This window comes from Pyrgilauda ruficollis, unplaced genomic scaffold (assembly GCF_017590135.1).
Source record: "Pyrgilauda ruficollis isolate IOZ18807 unplaced genomic scaffold, ASM1759013v1 scaffold139, whole genome shotgun sequence".
NCBI lineage: Eukaryota > Metazoa > Chordata > Aves > Passeriformes > Passeridae > Pyrgilauda > Pyrgilauda ruficollis.
In genome coordinates, this window is record NW_024512432.1 from 221921 (window position 1) to 243335 (window position 21415).

The following is a 21415-nucleotide window of genomic DNA, read 5'->3' on the forward strand; positions in this document are numbered from 1 at the left end:
CAATAAACCATGATTCTTTACCAATCTGCAACACCCAAATGCTGTTTCTGAGGCCCCAGCATCCCACATCCATAGAGTTACCCTAGGATTATTTTGGCAGACATCTGGAAAAGAGTGAAACTCAGGCAGAGCTGCGAGGTGACCAGTTCCTGTTCAGTTGGTGAAGCAGCTCAGGCTGCCTCCTCCGTGTCCACTGCACCGCTACACAGCAGAAAACAGCCAACCTTTCACTTCACAACTTCCCCAGCAGCATGGGAAACTCCCCAGACTTCCCAGCGAGGCTGGTTCTCTCAAGAAGCATACTGAGGAGTGACACAGGTTGTGATATGGCCCTGCTTGCAGCCCCAAAAGCTATTCCTGACAGACACCTGTGTAGGCGAGCCGAGAGCCAAGGTGGTGCTTTCCTTGGCTCAGAGTGCCAAAGGGAAGGAGCAGCTCTCAGACTTGCTCTGTCCTCCCAGGCCTACAAGGGAAATGCCAACATTCTTGCCCTTTTCCTGCAACCCATCAGCACAGCCACAGCAGGACACAGCTCAGATAGCAGCTGTGCCACTAGAGCCAGCTAAAGCTCTTTCCAGCTTTTCACAGGAAGGGAATAAAACGAGCATGCTGTTCTGCCACGCCTTGGTTTACAAATAACCTCATCTGACACAAGGTGAGGAAGCAGGGCACCATTCCCAGCGTTTCCTGTGTGACCTACAGAGCTCCTGGTGCTGCCTGTGCACGTCCTCAGCAGGAAAAGAAGCCAGGCCAGGCCGCCCAGAGGTGCCAGTCACCCCTCGTGACCCGCTCTCCTCCTCGGCTGCTCAAGCTGACAACATCCAACACCCCAAAGATGTTCTGTGGAGGGCAAGGGAACAGCACAGACCTTGCAGAAGGGAGATTTGACACAAGCCCCAGAGTGTGTTTGGGTCCTTCCCACAGCAGCTGTATGGCAATCCACAGAGAGGCTTGGAAAAGCAAGGCAGCCCAGTTACCTCTTCCCAGGCAAGTCATGGTTGTGCCAAGGTCCCAGGTAAAACAAGCAAACAAAAAAAGCCCCACAAACTTGGTACACCTGGAGCAGCTCTGCTGTTATTTCACAGCATGTTTCTCCTGAAGTTTGTTGTCCTTAATTTGGAACCCTTCTCCAAACCCAAACCCTTCCAATGGAGTCACTCCCCCAAGGCCACAATAAATTACAGTTGAACCAGGCTGAGGCTGCCCACAAAGATGCTGGCAAGCATCAGCTTCTTTCCACAAAGAAGTGGGTTTTGGACCAGACAAAGGCAACTCTTTGGTTGTTAAGAATCAAAAGCAGAGGAGGACTTCCCACTCTCTGCACAATTGCTGAGCAGCTCCACTTCCCTCCTTAGAAGACAATGGATCAGCCACCAACTGCAGGGAGAAACGAGCCACATTTGGGCTGAGTGTCGATGAAAATAAACTCAGACCTAAAGAAATACAGAAACTCCCTGAGAAAAGCAACATCTCCAAGTGAAAATGTCTCAGTCTGTGCCAGGAGTCTGGGCAAAGGGCTCCTCTCTGCCATGCTGGCACACAGAGCCTGGCACCTGTGCTAGACACCTGAGCCTTCTCTCAGCATCTAAACCAGGCTTGTCCATAGCTGAATGCCAATTTACCAGTGTGTTCACCTCCATCCCTTTGCGTGCAGGGAGATACCATCACCACACCACAGAACCTTAATGTGATTAAGAGATGCTGCCTCCTTCACTCAGGCTGGGTAAAGAATAACCACCCAGAAAGACCATCACCCTGTGATTTCCCTGGAAAACGCCCTGGGATTGATGTATTACATGAATGGGTTAAATTAAATATTTGTAACATTAGTATTTCTAAATGCCAATTTACCAGTGTGTTCACCTCCATCCCTTTGCGTGCAGGGAGATACCATCACCACACCACAGAACCTTAATGTGATTAAGAGATGCTGCCTCCTTCACTCAGGCTGGGTAAAGAATAACCACCCAGAAAGACCCTGTGATTTCCCTGGAAAAGGCCCTGGGACTGATGTATTACATGAATGGGTTAAATTAAATATTTGTAACATTAGTATTTCTAAAAAAAAAAAAAACGGTGGGCTTGGGTTTATGACCAAGTGAAGGGAGCTCAGAGCAGATCCCAGAAAGCAGAAAGTGCCCATGACTCACAGGCTTCACACAAAGTGGTGGGTGTTGAACATCCCTCAGCACAGCACCAGTATCTCTTTCTCTGCTATATTTTGGGAAAGCAAGTACTGCCTCATCATCAGTTGCTCAGCAGGAACAGGAGTTAGACTCATCTCTTGCATCTGTGTCAGTTATTTTCGTTGCAGACCTTCTCTGGTTTATTCCCCTCCCCTGGCTTTTTTTTTTCCCCTGCAAGTGGCAAACATCAACAATGGAATAAACAAAAACTATCTCTGCACTTTGCAATGCCAAGTATTTTTCACAGGCTGTGCTGCACAACAGGAGACAAGAGGAGCCTGATATCTGCTCAAAACATCAAAACCCTCGTGAAAAGATCTGAGGCCTGAGGCACAGGCAGAGATGAAACACAAACCCCAGCATCCACCTCCCTCAGTGTTCCCAGGATGCAGCACATCTCCCTGAGCAGAGCAGACACAGAAAATAGCTGCAGTTCTGCACAAGGCCCACAGCTACACATTCTGGAGGAGGCAGGAGAGCCAGAAGAACTACATTTCTAAACCTCTCCTCCACACACAAACAAAGCCAGCTCTGCAGCATGCAAGATGCCCTTGGAAAGCTGACACAACCACTTCCCACTGCAGCCAGGCCTCTGCTCTTGCTTTCACCCCTTCACCAGGATAGCTTCACCCACAAGGAAAGGAAGCCTCTGCTGGAGAGCAACAAGCCTGATTGCTCAGGCTATCAGCAGCAGAGCAGGCAAGTGATTCATGCTTTTGGTCTGGCAGAGCAAAAGTGTTGTCACAGCAAGAGGATGCCAAGTCAGATGGCCCTGTCTCTCCAGCTGTGAACTGCCATGACAAGCTCCTGAGCAATTGGGGGCTGGGTTTGATCCCAGCTGAGTCACCCCACTGAGAGCTGGGCACCTCGGGCTGAAGAGCAGTCGAAGGCTGACACGGATCCTGCTCCACCCCAGAACCCCCGTGTGCACCATCAAGCCATGGGAATGCTGCAAGCACGGATTTATTCCTCCTGCCACATGGCTCCTCTTCCAGAGGAAGCCAGCAGTGCTGCTCAGGTGCTTCAGCCCAAGTGGAAAGGCACCTCATCACCCTGCCTCACTGCCTTCTTCACAAGCACGTCCCTCATTTGCCCTCAGATGAACAGAGCTCAGCACAACTTCTCCCAGCATTGCACCTCAGCAACCTGCTGGACTGAAACACCTTCTCAGGAGTCACTCACAGATGCCTTGGCAACCACAGACAAGTGGCAGTGTCTCAGCTCCTGACCTCTTAGAAGCACACTAAAGGAGTAACTGCTTGGCAAGCACCCCTCCTTGCTCCCAGCTTCAGGATCCATGGACAAGATGAGCACGGGTAAAACTGCAGCTCCAGAGACTCCTGCAGAGATCAGCCAGTTTGCACCAGATGTGCTGCTAGACTTGGGTGTCTGGATGTTCTCACACAACGGAGAGCCTGAGACATCCCAAAAGCAATCTGTTTTTTTAAACTCTTCCTCAAGGCAGTCACGTCTCCTGTACTGAACCCTACATTACAGGGCATCGTTCCCGTCCCTCTTCCCATACCATCCGTGAGCAGGAAGCAATTCTGAACAGCCAGAGCTATGTGCTAACCCCTACAAAAACTAAGGAGTGACATGAACAAATAAATGCCTGTTTCTTGGGAAAGATGCTGATCACTTGACTTCTCTTTGCCGAGAGCCCTACAAGGCATCCCACAGTCGATATTTCTTGGATCAACAACGATCTCAGAGCTGCTGTTATCACAGCTGCTGGTTTGAACTGCAGCAGGGGAAGGGAAGGGGTAAGTTAAGCAGAGACAGGCCCCCAGAGGCACAGCAAATACTACCTACCATCACTTTATATAAAGAGATTGATTGTCAGGCACTCACATCCCACCACTCTTCATTTTAAGGGGGTAAAAAAGCCTTGCAGAAGACAAGAATGGGTTTGCAGCCTCAGAACCCTTTCAGATCTCTTTTTTCTTCACACATAGCTCCTGGTGGCAACGATTTCACAGGTCAAGCAATGCTGTAATGGATGCTCTGTGGCAAACAGTGGGTTTGGCTGGACAGGAATCAGTGAAGCTCTATAAAACAATTCAGCTGATGAGGCACGTGCAAGGAGAGTCGGCTCATTCCTCCCAAGCCACAAGAGCTTGGCAGAGCCGGCAGGAATGAAGAGAAAGTTTCTCTCCTCCCTGGAGTCTGTGTGTGGATGGGGAGCTGGAGATAAAGGTGGAGTCCCTGTATCACTCCTCCAGAGGCAACACAAAGCAGAGCTGAGTCCTTATGCTTCCAAGAGTGACTGGCAGCTGACTGGAAACTAAGCAAATTGCTCCTCTCCTAGGCAGGAAAAAAGCCCCACTCCCAAAAGGCCAAGGAGGGAGTTCCACAAGGACATTTACTGTCCCAGTCCCCAGTCTGCTCTCCTTGCTCAGGACTTAACCATGATGGTGGTTATTCCCCAATCCAAGCCCCTTTTGCTTTAAGGCTGCTGGCAAAACATTCCCCTTGGGCCCCTCCCAGCCCACTGCTGCTGGCGGCTGGGGGTCAACTTCACACGGCCTCCCAAGAGTTAAAGAAAACAAAAACCAGCCTCAAATTCGAGAGGGGAAAAAGGCTGGTATGCAAAATATTGAGCACAACCCCAAATATGAAGCAAGTGTTTAGTTATTTGAGGCCACACGACTGAGGAGGCACCTTTAAGAAATTCTAAAAGCTTTTATTGTTGTCAGCAGCTCAGACCAGCAACATTTTTGACTCATTACTAGGTCAAATGATCTTAGATGCTGCATCCAAAGCCAGGGACCTCAGGGATAGTTTAGTCTGCTCAGACAGAAAAGCAGCTCAGGCAAGAGCAGGAGCACAGAAGCAGAGTAGTCAGGAGGAGACAGATCTATCCCCCTCCCAAAGTTAAACCCAAGAGCCCATGTCCCTGACAGCAGGGTACCAAGTATTCCCAGTGCCTATGCCAGAGCCAAGCTCCCTGTTCCTAATAACAGCACCCAGAATTCTGCTTCCCTTCCTTACACAGGGTTAAGGGATGGCCAAACCCTTAACAGTTGGACAAATGGATTTATGAATAGTATGGGGAGAACATGGGAAGCAAGAGCAACTCCCTTCCCCTCCTAGGCGTGCAGGGATGCCAGAAGAAAAGGGCTGATAGCAATCAATCAGTTAATCAGTTCAGAAAGAGAGGAAGGACTTCTTGGCTGTTGTTTCAGAGGAAGATAACCATCAGTGTCACCAGCAGAGGAGGGGGAGTTCCTGGCTCCACCATGCCGCTGGCTGGCTGCAGGCTCGGGCAAATGTCTGCACAAGCTACTCAAGTCTGGGAGGTCCTTGGTTGTTGTTCTTCCCCCTCGCTTTCTTTTTTCACCCCTTTTCTCTCAACAGGGAGAGCAGACCCCCGTGGAAGGCATGCTCCCATTCTGTACATTAATGCATCAGTCAAGCCATGAAGATCTGTGCCTCCCTCCCTGCCACCAGCCCACCAGTGACTCACTGCTGCAGCTATCGGCCCTGAGGGATGGACTGCAGGAAACCATCTCGATCTTCCTGGATAAAAGCTGGCACCAGCTGCAGCTGCCTAGGGACACACAGCTCCTCAGCAGTGCCCTGCCCCAGCCCTCCAGCAACATCTACCACAACAGCAAGGAGCCAGATCTCTCCTCCCAGGAATAGGGAACGCTGTCAGCAGAGCTCGGCCACGGTTGACTTTCTTGCTCATTAAACAGGGAGGTCACAGGAAATACAAAAAGGCTCTCCCTGAATATACTGGATTTTCTTTTTAATCCCCAAGAATCAGGACAGCAGAAAAGGTTATTTTGTGCAAAGAAGGCTGGAAGCAATTTGACCAACAGAGCACAGGGCAGCAGCAGATGGGGAAGGGCAGGTGTGGAACTCGTGCTGCCCCTCCTTGTAGAAAACACTGCCCCACAGATAAAACCTCACGGGACTGGGGAACCTCCAGCCAGAGGAGGCTGCCACTGAGACCAAGCAAGGGATTCCCCCGAGCAGATGCTCCCAGAGACTTGGGTGATGTGGGACACACTTCCACAGGCACAGGCAATAACACACAGGAGCGATGCTCTCTCCAGGGCTGCCCCCCTAAACAAAGGGCACGATGACAGAGGAGCAGGCATCACAAGCCGGTCCCTGCTTTTCCACAGGCAATGCTGCACACAGGAGCGATGCTCTCTCCAGGGCTGCCCCCCTAAACGAAGGGCAGGATGACAGAGGAGCAGGCATCACAAGCCGGTCCCTGCTTAGGCACAGCTCACACACACAGAGCCAGCGTGCCCCAAGCTCTCCCCGCACAGATGCCACGGGGTGGGAAGCACAAAGCCCACCTCCTGCAGCACAAATACTCCGGTTTCCAGCGCTGGCAGCTGCGAGTGCCAGCCCCTGCCACACGGCAAGGACAGGCTGCCCGCCGCCCATGCAGCCCCGCGCCTCCGGGACACGCCGGCGGGGAAGCGAGGGGAGCTGCTTACATTGGCAAGCTGCTGGAACTCGGCAGGAGCACGGAGGGAAAAGGATACAGTTGCATTCTTCTGGAAAGAGGGAAGTCAGCAAAATCTGACAATTCAGGAGGGGCGGCACAGAGTGGGAAAGAGCATTTGTCTTCAGGCAAAATGTTTGGCTAAAGGTCAGCACAAGCTCAGAGCACTCGCAGTTCCATGTATGCCAAGAACTGACATAAAAGACATTTTCCTCCATAGGTTTCCAAAAACCACGGACCTTTCTATTTGGAGGCAAAGTGACTAATGCTTCTAACAGCCCCTGATGTCACAAACTGCTAACCAGCAAAAGAAAAAAAAAAAAAAGCTGGACTTTGGGGATGATAAGGACCATATGTGCATTCCAGCAAGGCTTGTAAACTCACTGAAGGGGGGGGAAAAAAAGGAGAGAGGAAGGAAGGGAAAAAAAAAAACCCGATGTGACAAACAAGAATGAAGACAATCCAAAGGCAGAGCCCAATGAGAACCAGATGCTCTCTGCTTCTCTGGCCAATCTCTCTCCTGCCAGGAGGACAACGTGCAACATTCCCTCTCTGCCCGCCTGCGCGAGGCTGAGGGAATAAAATGGGAGCTGCTGCTCCTGCCAGCTGCCCACGCCGACCCGCTGCTCTCCTCCCGCTTCAGAAGGCAGCGTGCAGTTTATTGCAGTTCCCCTGCCCTGTGTCTGCTGCAATGCCACACGCAGGGCGAGGCAAACCTACCCCTTGGAGCATCCCCGCTGTTCCCTCAGCCAGGCACAGCGCAGGGAGCTGTGGGTTCCTTCATGTGAGCCCTGAAATGCTGCACAGTGACAACATCCGAGTCAGGCTGGCACTCCAGGCCAGCTGACACTGGCCAGGACCAGAGAAGATCCAGTTTTGGCTAGACTTGAGAACTTGCCGCCTTTAGAGTTAAGAACAACTCCCATCGAAGGACAGAAGCCAGCTGGGAGACAGCAGGAAGGCATGTTGCTATATGGACATCACAAATACTGCTCTCTCAAAGTTCTCTCTCACAGAAAGAAAGTGCTTCGCCCTTTTCCAGCCCTTCTGGCTGCACAGTGCCACACCACCACAGATACAGATACAGCCCAGCAGAGAGGGAAAACCCAACAGCCGTTTCCTTCTGGATGTCACTGTCATGCACTTAAAATAGCCTTGAAACAGCTGCACCACAGGCCATTAAGTCATTGGATCTATGCTCAAAGCAGGAGGCACAGCCCAACATGGGACCCAGCACAGAGGGAAGGGTGATACACAAACCCATGAAGATTCCAGTTACACCCACAGAGAGGAGGGAGATATCTGGGACACTGCCCCCAGGCACAAAAAGGCAGAATTAAGACAAACCTGGCAACAGAGCATCTGAACCCATTGCCAGGTCTTCCTGCAACCTTCCCCAGGCTTCCACCAACTCCGGTTCAGTTAGGGCTGTGAACACAACCAGAGCAGAAGAGGGATTTTGAGAAAGGAAGGCAGCCCACAGGGCTTGCTTGCAAAGCTGTAACAGGGCAGCACTGTTCCAATACCTGACTCACATTAAGGGCCCCTGGGACACAAAAAGCAGCAGCTTTCCTTGAGGTGGGGAAGGCACAGCCCAGCAGGGCTGCCTCGCACTCCTTAACCCCATGTGCTCCTTCCCGAAAGGCTGCAGCCACACATCAAGGGCACGTTTTGTCAGCTCCTATTCAACAAGCCGCAGGACTGGAAGGTGCCCCAGATTGTGCTCTGGGTAATTAATTATCCCTGGGACTCAGAAGCAGGATCCATGTTCGTACTGTGCCCTGCTGGCCTGCTCAGGGGCAGGTGGGGGACACTGTGGCTGCCTGGCACACGGACACACTGCCAGTGCCTGCCCAGACCCAGCTCCCAAGCAGGGCACCACAGCTGTGCCTACCAGAGCACAGCTTCAGATCATTTATTTACCACTTCTCTTCATTCTGGATGAAAAGAGCTCACATCCATCACAGCAGCTGTCCCCACACCTAAACCCTGAGGTAACATAGGCGTACATACACACACTGCTTATCCCATGCACAGGTACCACAGCAGTGAGGATCAATGGGTCCTAACTCCAAACTAATCACCACCCAGCTCCTTGACAAATCCCTACCAAGGCTGGTAGAGTCCAAACAAGTGCTAGATACACAGGAACTCCCCAGGGAAACTTGACTGGTCCAGTATTACCAAGGAAGTACCAACTGGACTGAGAAGAGCTGTTTCAGACCAGCTCTTCTTAAATTCACATGCAACATGTATGTGCATATATTGCACTAAGGTTGTTCAGTAAAAGGCCACAGAAGACATCTTGTCTTTAGCCAAATCCAGTGTTGTCACCTTCACCAGCAACAGGCACACTTGAGTGTGATTCTGACCAAGTAACCAGAAAACAAGAGGAAAAGAACCAGCTTTGAGTGAATTCATGGCACAGCCTAATATGCTGAGTGTTGAGTCACAGCACTCACATCTGCTTCAAAAAGGGAAACAGAACACACAGAGCCCCTCGTGGCACATAGAGCTCTTCCAAGGCGCCAAAGAAATCCTTCAAGGTGAATAAGAAAAGGTCAGCAATCAATAAATACCAAAAATCACAAATACTGTTTGCCTTAGCACACAGTTTGTCATGTTCAGAAGAAGGAAAGAAGAATTAAGTTGGACTGAATCTGCACGCAGAGGAAAAGGTGAAGGTTTACTCAATCATTTGGCTAACAGTTTTGGAAATACTAGTCCACAGACTTTGAGCTCTCAACTACCTCAAAGCAATAAAGTTCCCCACTGGCCTTCAGCAAGTCCTGGTTTTCCTGCCTTCAACAGGGAAAGCCAACACTCAGTTTTTATGAATAGGAGCAATTCTGTATTTCAACTGAATTACTTCCTTCCCTCCACCTCACTAACTCCAAATTTTTGTGGTTACCTTGAAAGACCATGCTTTGTCTTTCCAAAAAGCCTCTCTGGCCAGAGTTTCTCCAGAGAAAAGGATATCTGATCTAGGCCTGCAGCACAGCCACAACACTGGGATTGTTAGGGGACGGGACTAGAAGGCCACCCTACATCAGGTTTTTTATCTTCCTTGTGTTTGGCTGCACTGATAACTGCTACAGAAACTTCACGTTTCTGGAGCCAATAGACACTGCAAGACAAAACACATCTCTCACATGCAGCCCACAGCCAGGAATGTTCCCACAGTCCTCTCTATATCCATCACTTGCTAAGGGGCAGGACCACAAAGACTTGTGATGGCCACTGCAATCCTGGTGATGCTCCAAGCCATAAAGAATCCCTGGACAGGACAGCAGCAGTTACCCACCATACACTCCAAAGTGCCTGAACTCCATAAAGGCATGGCTAAATAACCATTTACAGCACCAGAAGAAAGGATTAACTTTCTACTCACAAGGAATCCAAGGATTAGCCTGACAGCTCCGGTTTTTGAGCTGGAGCAGAGATAAACCTTTCATTCCAGAGATTTAAACCAACTCCCAGAAGCATCAAGAGTCCCACGCTGCTCCGTGTTCTGGAGTTTATCTTACTCCTGCCCCCCCAAAAGGGCTAAGGCTTTCCCTGCATTCCAGCTGCTGGTGACAGAACAAGTCCCCAGCACAGCACAGGCCACCAAGGTCTCGGTCTGATGCAGCACAGCCCAACTCCCTCCAGCATCTGACCATCCCTGTCCTTTGCAGAACACATCCTGGGCCTCCCCTGCAAACACACCAGCAAGGAAATCCCAAGCCCATGGTGGCCTCCAAAGGTGGCTCTGGTACCACCACGCTACAAGAAAAGGGTTTTTCCACAGGAGATGAGCCTGGGAACTCCATGCAGTGGGGAAGGATCTTCCCTTCAATTACAGGAAATGGCACCCAACATCAGGCTTATGTGACAAGGTTCTTTTGCAGGGTCCTCTTTTCCAAACACCTCTATAACTGGGGCAGCAATTCCTGGGGAAGAAAATTAAAAAGGTCATTGGTGCAGGCAGGATTTTGTTGTAAAGGCAACGAGGCCACAGCTGGTCAGATGCAGCAGCCTCCTGAGCTGTGGGAGCACAGCTCCCACCCCAGGGCTGGATCCTGGCAAGGGGCAGCGTGCACAGAGCTGGCAAACAGCAGTGTCACAGCACCAGGGATTGCAAGCAGGTTTAGAGCAGATTTATTAGTGTCATCCTAATAATGCAAATAAAGGCAGATGCAAAACTGGCATAAGCCACTGCATATGGAAAAACCTGCCCACATCCTCCTCCATCAATGCCTGTTACTAAAGCACAAGCCTGTACAGTCACCCTTTTCCTCCTTCCTCACTGCAAGGGCTTTGGAGGCTCCAGTGACAACTCCAAGTCCCCCCATGTCAGCAGGTTCAGATGCTTCCAGCCCCTGAACCTTCAGCCAACTGGTAGTTTCCATAAGCTTAGCTTTTGTTGGTGAACAATTTTCCTTTCTGCTCTAGAAAAAGGGACATACATAGCTGAAACCAAAACACCAAAAAAACACAACAATGAGAACAGTGTCTAAATGTACAGCACAAGGAAGTAAGCAAGAGAAAAATATTTTCCTTTTGGCTGTTGCTAAGTTTCATTAACCCTAACTATTATTTGAACATCAACATGTAGGAAACAACAAGTCCTAAAGGAAAGTACTAACCATCTTTCTATACACAAACCTACCTTAGTGGCTACATTCCACATGCTAATTAAACGAATCCTGTAACAATAAAATTCTCTTTGGACTTAGACACAATCCCAAGGACTTGATCCAAAAATCTACTACCAGCTCTGTGTTTGATGCATTCCCCCCACTTCAGTTCCAGAACCAGACCTGCCCTAGTTGCTACTTCTTCCCAAGTTCCCCATCCCAACACAGTCTCTGGCAGAGCTGCATGCTCAGTGAGCTCAGGGTATGTGTCAAATCTGCAGAACCTTTGAGGATTATGTGGCATTCCAACCTGTCCACTGGAACAATGGGCATTTGTAACAAGAGAGGCAGCAAGTCGTCCTTCACACACACAGCAGAAGCAACACTTGGCCTGGAAGCGTGAGGGAAGATGTTTTCATGGCTGGCAAAGGGGATAAGCTCCATGAGGGGAACAAGTTATCCAGCAGGCAGGCAGCTGCTCAGAGGCAAGCATTGCTCTATCATGAGTCCGAGCCTAGAGGCATGAAGTGCAAAGAAACGCCAGGTAACACAGATCAAGTACAGCAAATCTCCTTGGAGCCATCTGTAATTATCTCAAATCCACAAAGATCCTCACAGGTAAGTGGTGCACATCAACTTCTGCAGAGTGAAGGTTTGCAAAGGGCTAGCTATCTTTTAAGGTTCCCCTCAGCTGTGAGGATACACTCTGTTATTAAAACCAGACCTCAGAGATGTTTTCAGCCCTGCCACAGACTGGATGGATGAGCAGAGAGTAAATAAACCACAATTAGTGGGAGGCAGGCACTGATACTGCCCTGTGCCCTGTCCAAAGCTTCCCATCCGCATTCCGAGGCTCCCATACACCTTTGTGAGCCGGACCTTTGGCTTCTGCTATCTCAGTCATCCTCCGGCCGTCCCAGTGTCGCGACAGTTTAATTAAAAGCAGGAGCCTGAAAAGCTGGAAAGAGGCCTGGAGTGCTGCTGGGCTCACATCCGGCTCTGGAGTCTGGTGCTGGGGAAAGGCATCCCTTCCTTGGCTGCAGCAAAGGCGCCCAACACCAGCTCCCAAGCCAGGGGACAGGTCTGGAGTGGGACCCAGCTGCCCTGGAGCTGCAAGATCAAGTGACCTGGCATCTGCCCAGACAGTCCAATCACCTGGAACAAGGAAACTGTCCTCCCAAACAACAAAGATGCTGCTAAGGCTGCTTGGGAGAAGCCTGCAGCTAAAACCATCTCCCTGTGCTGCTCCCCGCTTCTTGTTTGGTGCATGCAGCAGACGCATATTTAATGCATTTCTGCTACTTGGGAGTGTCCTGCCGAGAGCCCAGCGCAGCTCTGCACAAGGGCCAGGCTTTAGGAGCTAAGTGGGACACTTCCAAACATTACCCTGCGCTAATCCAATGTTATTTTTCCCACAGCGGCCCGCCGCTCACAAGACCGTTGGCAGAGGTTTGCAAACCACTGGCATTCACCCGCATTCTCTGGAACCGTGTTGTTCCAAATTCATAAATTATTCCATACGCAAGCTGCTGCAACGTCCATTAGCTGTTGGAGCAGTCCTGCTAGAAGGTTAAACTGGAGACAGTATCCACCCCCACAGATTGATTAATGTTGGCCAACACATTCTGCTTCCACTGTCCACCCCAGTCATGTTTGCGCTTCAAAGGGAAAGCAGAAGCAGATGGATTCAGACTTGATTTTAATTTCTGCCCTCCTGTCAAGGCTTGTGCTTTAGCAACCCATGCTGCTGCTTGTAACAGAGCAGTATTAAATGAACCCCACACTCCCAGTGATATTCTTCCTTACACCCCAAAAGCAAACAGATGGAATTCTCTGGAGTGCTATGCTTCTGGACAGTCCAGCTGCTTGGATTTCTCCAGAACAGTCAATCCAAACTCCTGCAACCTTATGAGTGCAGATGATACATATTGCACTGCTCTTGCTTGAAATCCATAGCTCAAGGACAGCTTCTGGAACAGAACATTTTGCAAGGCTGTTTCTCTGAATAACAACAATAAGCAAGAGGATCTGCCATTAGCTTGCACCTCCCGCGGTTACTTTTCACTGTAGCTTTTTGTGCTCACAGTACCCAGACTTCTCATCCCCTTGTTCCCCTCAACTCCTCTCTTTCCCTGGAAGCACCAGGACAGGCAGTCAGGCATCCCTCCACTAGCAAGGTGCTGGGCTGTTTGGCCTGGCCAAGCCCTGTGCCAGCACACAGCAGCTCAGAAGGACTGTGACAGATGAGCAGGCTCTGCTGTGCCGGCTTCAGCTCCTGCAGCAGCCCGGCTGTGAGGACCTGACAGAGCAGGTAAATCCTGCTGCAAATTTATGGAACCAAACCTAAGGATTCAGGAAGACAAACACACCCCAAGGCAAATGAAGGCTGCTCCAAGCAAGCTCTTCCTACGGAGGTCTAGGGAAGATTAGTTCACATGAAGGAGCTCCTTGCTCTGACATGCTCCGTAACTCCAAGTGCTGCAGACCCGCCTGTGCCAAAACTGGGGCACAATTCCCATGTGTGGTGCACGTTTTTGCCCTTGGCTCCAGTTATTTAATGAGATACCAAAGCAAAGGATCTGCTGCTGCATATCCTTTATTAAGATTGCAGTCTCCACCTCCACATTGCTCAAAGCAGGTGATGCACGAAGCCACAAGCAGCCCTACCTGGGCTGCTCATATTCCAGAGCAGCTGGGGTCTGACAGATAAATACCTGCTGAGGAACTCGGGAAGCCTTCAAAGAGAAGGCTAATGCCCAGCTCTTCCTCCCACAGCTGCCCAGGAGAAGGAGCTGAGTCTGTACATGCAGGATGAGGGCTCCCATGTCACAGACCAGCACAGCCCAAGAGCCTGCACTCGGCCAGCAGCGCATGCCAACCCCAGGAGAGTCAGCGCAGGCTGGAGCAGCCCTTCCTCAGGCACTTGATGTCTTAATTCACATTTCTCAGGTCACTCAGTAGCCCCTGAGGGTGCCAAGTGGAGCATAAACCTCACGAGCAGGCTTGCACTACCTTCCTACTTACACAGGAGGATGGCACACATCCAGCCATCTCCATCTTCCTTCCTTCCACCCAGCACCACTGAACCCTGGACCCCTATCCTCCTCTGCAAGGCACAGCACCAAAACGGGAAAACAAGTCCTGAGCAGCTTTCAATTGCCAAGATGTTTCAGCACACACAGCTCAGAAAAAGATACATTTACCACAGCGTGGATACTGACAACATCCACACACCCTTCCCTCGGGACTCCTTACCCTGGATTTTACATAGGGACCAACCACCTACTTCATGCCAGAAACATTTTCTAGCCCGCGTGAACTTTATAGCTCCCTTCAAACTGAAACCAGGACAGCACATAAACTGTATCACAGCTAGCCTGGATTTATACTTCTGGCTTTCTGGCTCAACCCACTGGAAGAAATCATCAGGTTACTTGGTTAGGCTATGAAAATCCTACTTTCCTCAGGTTATAGCAAAATCCTGTAAAGCACATCCCACTGGAAACTAAAAAAAAAGCTTTTCCAAGCTCCATTCCTGGCAAAGCCAAACCTAGAGGAAATGTAGCTGTGTTCAGTAACAGACAGGAGTCACATGGCAACCCACAATTTCAAATAATGTTTTGTTTAAGCAACAAAACACCTCTGGCTTTTTGTTTAAATGGTTCTGGCCTCCACCAGAGAAATTAAGCATCTCTGAGGAATGCTCTATGTGGCAATCGCCCTCAACTGCACTCAGGCAAACCCAGAGAAACAAGGTCAGAGTTACTCACACTGCTCACCTTTAAACCCTTCCTCCTTATTGTTACATCTCCTTGAAAACACAACTTGCATATTACCCTATTTGAATAGCTATTTTCTTGAAGGCAGTTTTAATTAAAAGCATTAATCTGATAATGCCTCTGTGCCACAAGAGTTCACTCGATTTGGTGCAACAGGGCGAGGTCTGCAGAGGTGACTAAGGTGTGCTATTAATTCTCTGATCACAGCTTGGCACCTCACTAAACAAGAGGGGGAATTATCTCCTGCTTTACACACAGAAAACAAAGGCACACCAAGACAAAGGCATTTACCCAAGACCACACACCAAATCAGAGGCCGAAAGGCTCGCAGCATGTCAGTCACACAAACCCTAATCTTAAGTGGCTCTGCTAATTACTGCTCTAATAATTAATAACTGCTCAACTGCAAATGCTGAGTGGCAGGAGCGCTTTCCAGGCGGGTGAATATTCAGCTACCTGGAAACACACAACCCAAGGTCCCCTGACAGTCCCAGTAAATCACATGTCAGAAACCCACGCGAATCGTTCCGATTGCTCAGTGACCATCAACTGTGCGTCCCAGAAGGGGAGGCATTGCTCTGAGAAGTTGTTTATTCTTCTACTTTCAGCCGGGTGCTTTGTAATTCAGAGCATCAGGAGAGTCAACCACAGCTTCGCTGAAGAGCTGCCCCACAGCCCAAGTCCACACTTCTCCCTTGAAGGCTCTCCCCAGCACCGAGAGCTCCCAGATCTGGTGCCACTTTTTGCCCCCACTGGACACAGGGACTTGTGCTGCAAGCACCGAACCCTTCCCTCTCCCAGAAGACTGAACTAGGCATGTGAAAAAGGCAGGAGCATGTAAGGGCTCACTTGAAGATTTAAGGGAGCAGGGGGAGAAAAGAACTGACATAAATTAGGTCAAGTGCTCCTGAAAAATGCCAGTTCCTTTATATATAGCGACAGCACTCTGATATCTTTTAATCTCAGCTTGCCATTGTCAGATATTAGCTGAAATTCCCTGCTTTTGCTCCGGCTGCCATATTAAAGTGCCATGTAGTTAATATTAATGAGGCAGATGAAACAGAATGAGACCAGGCTGGCATCTTCTGTGATAAAAGACAGCTTGTGGCGGAAAAGCATTCATTTAAAAGCACTAGGGATTTCTCTTGGCTTGGAAACTACATACAAGACACAGGAGGAAAACAATAAAATGCTTTTCTAATTTAATTAAAAATCTTCATCTCCTGATTCTATAGGTTAGCAAAGGCATAATGGTTGACTGGTTGTTTCTGCTGCCAAGATAACTACAGTAGCAGGGAGTTGAGTTACCTGGCCAGAATTATGGGGAGCTTTAGCTAAACTGCTGAAACAAGATTTGAAAAATTACTTCCCCCACACCTCTCCCCTCCAGTGCCCATACCCTTGTGCTTACACTCAGGCAGAAAATCTCAGGGCTCAGAACTCTGTCCATAAAAGCAAAGGTATAACGAGGCCTGCCACAGGCCAACCCAGACATGAAGCAGATTTGAAGGAGGAAAAAGCAGCAGCCAATGGATGTGGTGATGAAGTGGTGTGATTTGTCACCAGACGATATCACAAAATCCCTTCTCCTCTTGGGGCCTTGACATGAAGATTTGAGGACTGTGCATATGTTCAGTCCCAGATGGCTGTGTTAAGCCTTATAATCACTCCCAGCACTCACAGGGAGCAATACCTGCTCGCAGTATGACAACCTAATCTTTTCCCTGCAAACCTCGGAAGAAATGAGTACTGCTCCCAATTATTTAATTCTGCACTTGCTGACAATACCAGCCTTGACACCTCAAACTAGGAACAAAACAACAACAAAGACTATTGAAATAACATGAGCCATGCTGTTCCTGTGTTCCTTCCACAGATACCCAAAAAATGTAATCATACCAACTAAAACTAAAGGAGACAGAGAAAAACCTTTAATCACAGATGAAGCAAGAAAAGGAAAACCCAACCACATGTATGCACAACCTCTTCACTGGCAACCCTGTACATTTCCTAGACACACCCAGGGGATGCGGGGAAAGCCATGTTCCTGCAGGAATGAGTGTCAATCATAACCTGGTACCTTCACCTTCCAGGCTGCAAGTTTCTCATTCCCAAGCTAGTCTGTTGCCTGCCAAATTTTGTCCCAGAAAAATCAAGCCAGGACCATCAGCCTGGCATTGGTCATTCATCTGAAAGCTGCCAAAAGCTCCCAAGCTGACCCAGATCAGAGGAGAAGGGTTTACACAGGGACTGAAGGGAGATGATTTGTGAGTGTCAAAACACAAAGATGTGTCTGTGGCTACAGGTGGGAACGTCTATCTGGGAGGCTAAAAGCAGCACTGCAATTCCACCTCTACTGCACTGTACTCCCTGGGAACCCCTCTCCATGCTGCCCTGCAGAGCCACAAGCCCACAGGGTCACCAAACAAGCCATCTCCCCAGCCTGAGCCTCTCTCTACAGACAAAAACAAAGTTGTCACCACCAGACTGCCAGAATTCATAATTTGAGCCAAGTTCATGTGCTTACACAAAGCACTTTGCACACTTGGTGCATTCAACACGTCTGGCAAATAAGTCCTGCTGAGCCTTTTGCTTACACAGGACTTCGTAATTGACTTTGCACCCAGTGAAGCCACCAGTGAAACACCCAGACTGGGCAGAAGACTTTCAGATCCACAGACAGCCCCAAACAGCCCAGAAAGATACTTAAAAATATCCCGCCCAAGAGCCAAAACAGTGCCTCACTTCCACACCCATCACGTGAGAGAGGTTAATGCAATTCCTGAATGAAAGTCATGAGAGGCATGCAGATTTCCAGGAACAATTTATATTAGAACTCCTGCTGTGCACAGGAATCGGTTCTCAGGAGCCGCTGGCAAAGCGGGGGCAGCAAGAGTGGCAAAACCAAAATGTTTTTAAACCAAGTCTTTTTCTATTAGCTTGTGCCAAGTATTCATGAGCAGATCTGGTAAAGAAATAACCCACAATTACAGTACTTCAATAACATATTTCCAGCAGCCAGATCCCATCTGAAAATAAACCCAGAAACAGAAAATCCAATTAGACCATAGAAAGATCTAAAGAAGCTGTAAGCTCAGATGGAAGAAATCACCAACTCCCCAAAACAGCACCAGTCTGCTCTCTGACGGCACCTTATGTGGGATGCTACCACAGAAAACAAAAACCTTAAGCCTGCAAGAAAAGATGCAGCTTCTTCCTATTTGCAGACACTTCAACAGTTCTAATTGCAAACCCAGATCTTAAGCCCTTGTTGCCAACAACACGGGCGCAGCCTGCATTTTTAAGTAAGGAGTCCCAAAGATAGCTCTAGACTCATAAATCACCGAGCTCAGCAAAATACCTGTACTAGCAGGGAAAGGCAGTAATGGCCTTAGGACTACAGCTTGTGCCAGTAGAGCACCACTTAGATGGGATAAGCAGAGCGCTCCAAAGAGAGAGAAAGTTTCCAGAAAGGCTGCTAAAGGAAAACCATAGGGAGCTGTTCTTCCTTCAGCACGTTGTGCACGGCCAAGTGGACCTTGCCCACACCCCCTTTCATCCCACCTGCCCAAGCTGTGGACAACAGTTCTGACAAAGTCCTGGCCCACATAGGGTGCAATGGATGGGGAAATGCATCCAGATGGGAGGGAGCAGCCAAGAAGGGGCATCTCTTAGTCCCACTGCATAGTGGATGCAAACAAGGACTTACACTCCATGGAGCAATTTCCATTAAGGCTGCTGTGAGCTAAGAGAGTGAGAGCCCAAAGTGGGTTCTGTGTCTCTGCTCCAGAGCCTCCTCCAGCAGCAGCAGTGCTGAACTCTCCCCGTGCCGTGGTGTTTGTCTGAACCATTATTACGCATCGCTTCCTCCAGCAGGCTTCAGAGCTGCTCACAGAGCTGGAAGTGAAGGCAGATACACAGCGTACCTAAAAAAAGCTTCGAGTACTATTGGGAGGCTTTTTTTGTTTATTTTTACATCACCTGGTCACATCCAACTGTTCTACGCTGAAGCTGCTTCAGTATCTTTTCCCTGCAGCTCACAGGACTGAAGCCTAGAGCCAAACCACGCCAAGGGCAAGGCTGGATGAAGCTGCAGCATTTGCCAAGCCAACAGAAGACCCTGTGCCCTTGGCATCTCTCCTGCCAAGCAAGCACTGAGCAGCCTCATGCCCGTGCTCCCAGAATCACCTCGAAGAGCCACAGGGCTGCTGCAGGGGTGGGAAGGGGACATATAAAACATGCCTCAGCTGTGCGTAAATATTTTATTCCTCAGATTCATGCTTAGTCAATCCTCATCATTATTTTAGGGGCCCTTACTCATGCACTAAAATTGCATCCCCATCATCTCACCTACACAAAGCAAGGGTTTTCTAAGTATCTCAAGGACCTGACTCCAGCTCAGCTCATTCACACTGCAAAAGCTGGAGGTCCTGAGCGTGTGGTGGGCTCACACACAACCTGCCCCATGACCGAGGCTGTGCTGAAACAAAAGCAAGGAGGAGGCAGGTTCCCACCATTGTTAACATCAACAGGAGCAGCAAGAATTGTCTGAAACAATTTCCTACCGAAAACAAGGCAGCGAGGTGAATAAAGGAAACAAAAAGGTCACAAACTAAAACACGGTCCTGTGTGCACCACCCAGGGCTGCTTCCTTGGTGCACACAGCTGAGCCAGGCCAGGCCCAAAAGCCACACTTGGCAGCAGCAGGCAAGGAAGCCAAACCCTGTGCCCTGGCCACCTCAGCAGCCCAAGCAGCGCCACCCATCAGGAGCGACAGCATCACCAGGAGGAATCTGCGGTCCCACAACACAGAAGCATGGGGTACTCCCTTCCCTGGTGCCCATCTCTTGTCCCCAGCCAGTGGTCCTGGTGGCCCTCGGCACGCAGCAGCACACACAGGTGTGGCTCTCTCCAAAGGTGCTGCCCCCAGCTCTTGCTGAACCCAGTGGGTGTCAGCCAATCTGCTGCTCAAAGACAAAGCACAGAGGCTTCAGCCCCGCTCTACCTTCCCTACTCCCTCTCCTTCCTCCCCTCCATGGAAACCAGCAGTCTCTCATTATCAAGTATTTTTAAAACAGATTGAAGAGTAAGAATACATTGTGCTGTTTTAATCTCTCCGATAACATGTTCTATGGTTCCCATGCAAAATCTGTACTCCAGCTTCATTTTCCCCTCAGTTTTTGTCAGACTTGGAGAGGAGGGTACACCAAAGCATACTTTTAAATGAACATGAGTCTCACTCGTGTAACACAACCAAGCTCTGGTCCTGCACACATTTAGGATAAACACAAAGAGAAGGGTAGGTAGGCCAGGGTCCTCTTCCATACTCAGATCTACCAACAAACCACCCAACACCGGTCAAGATGCTGGGAATTAATCCAAGAGGAAGAAAAGTGTCCCCTATCCAGCACATCTCAACAGCTTCCAGACTGGAAGTGGCTTATCTCACACTGAGCCCAGATGACCACAGCATCCTCCCAGCCTGGTGCATGTTTAAGCACAGGCATGGATTTCATCAGCTGAGAGCTCCCACGGCAGCTCCCGGCACCCATCCTGCCAAAACTTTGCTTATGCATGCCTCTACATTTGCATGCCGAGATCAGACTCCATTAAATCCAACAAAATTACAGGCAGCACATTACACATGTGCCTTCACATCTGTGGGATCAGGGCCTTAAAAAGAAAGCCTCCCATCCTACCAAAACACGCCCTGCTCGGCTACAATTAAACACAGACACTTCAGAGCTGTTTGCTCAAGTTATTTTTCTATGCATACTTTTGCAATTAACATAATGTCATATCCTGCCAGGACGTAAAAGGTTGTGACTCAGGAATGTTATCATCATTTTAGCTCCAACTGACTTGCTTTTGGTTTCATTCCTTTCCTTTTTCTTTCCCCCTTCCTTTAATTCTCCCTCCAACAAGCTGCATGCCACTCACAGCTCCACTTCATCATGTTTTGTAACAAAGTTGGAAAGGCAAACGTTCACCAGTCTTGCCTTGCTCTAACATATAATTAACTATTCCTTCCAACTGCCTGCCGCCCTCCCAGCAACACAACAGCAGCATGCAAAGTGGGAGCAGGGAGGATTAGATAAGGAGGTACATAAGAGAGAACATGCCCAACACCTCCTGAGCGCCAGGCCACCGTCCTTTCTTCTCTTATCACCCCGAGATAAAACAACTCCCGTGTCCAAAAAGCACGGATTCCGGAGGATGGAGGGTCTGCCCAGCAGTTGCTTGCGAGGAAGCTGAGTGCCCTCCTCCTTCCCTCTCCCACACGCTTCTCTCATGCTGACGGATGCTTCATTCCCCAGTCAGTCCCACTGCACTGGACTCAGCAGTCCACAGACAAGAATTTGGTTT

The 21415-nt window shown here is 49.5% G+C and overlaps 1 protein-coding gene across 5 annotated transcripts in view; it reads right to left on the reverse strand.

Annotated features, from left to right (window-relative positions):
- The window catches only part of SEPTIN11 (septin 11), a 46695-nt gene that overhangs the window by 23690 nt on the left and 1590 nt on the right, over nucleotides 1-21415 (reverse strand). The gene's annotated exons all lie outside the window — the stretch shown is intronic.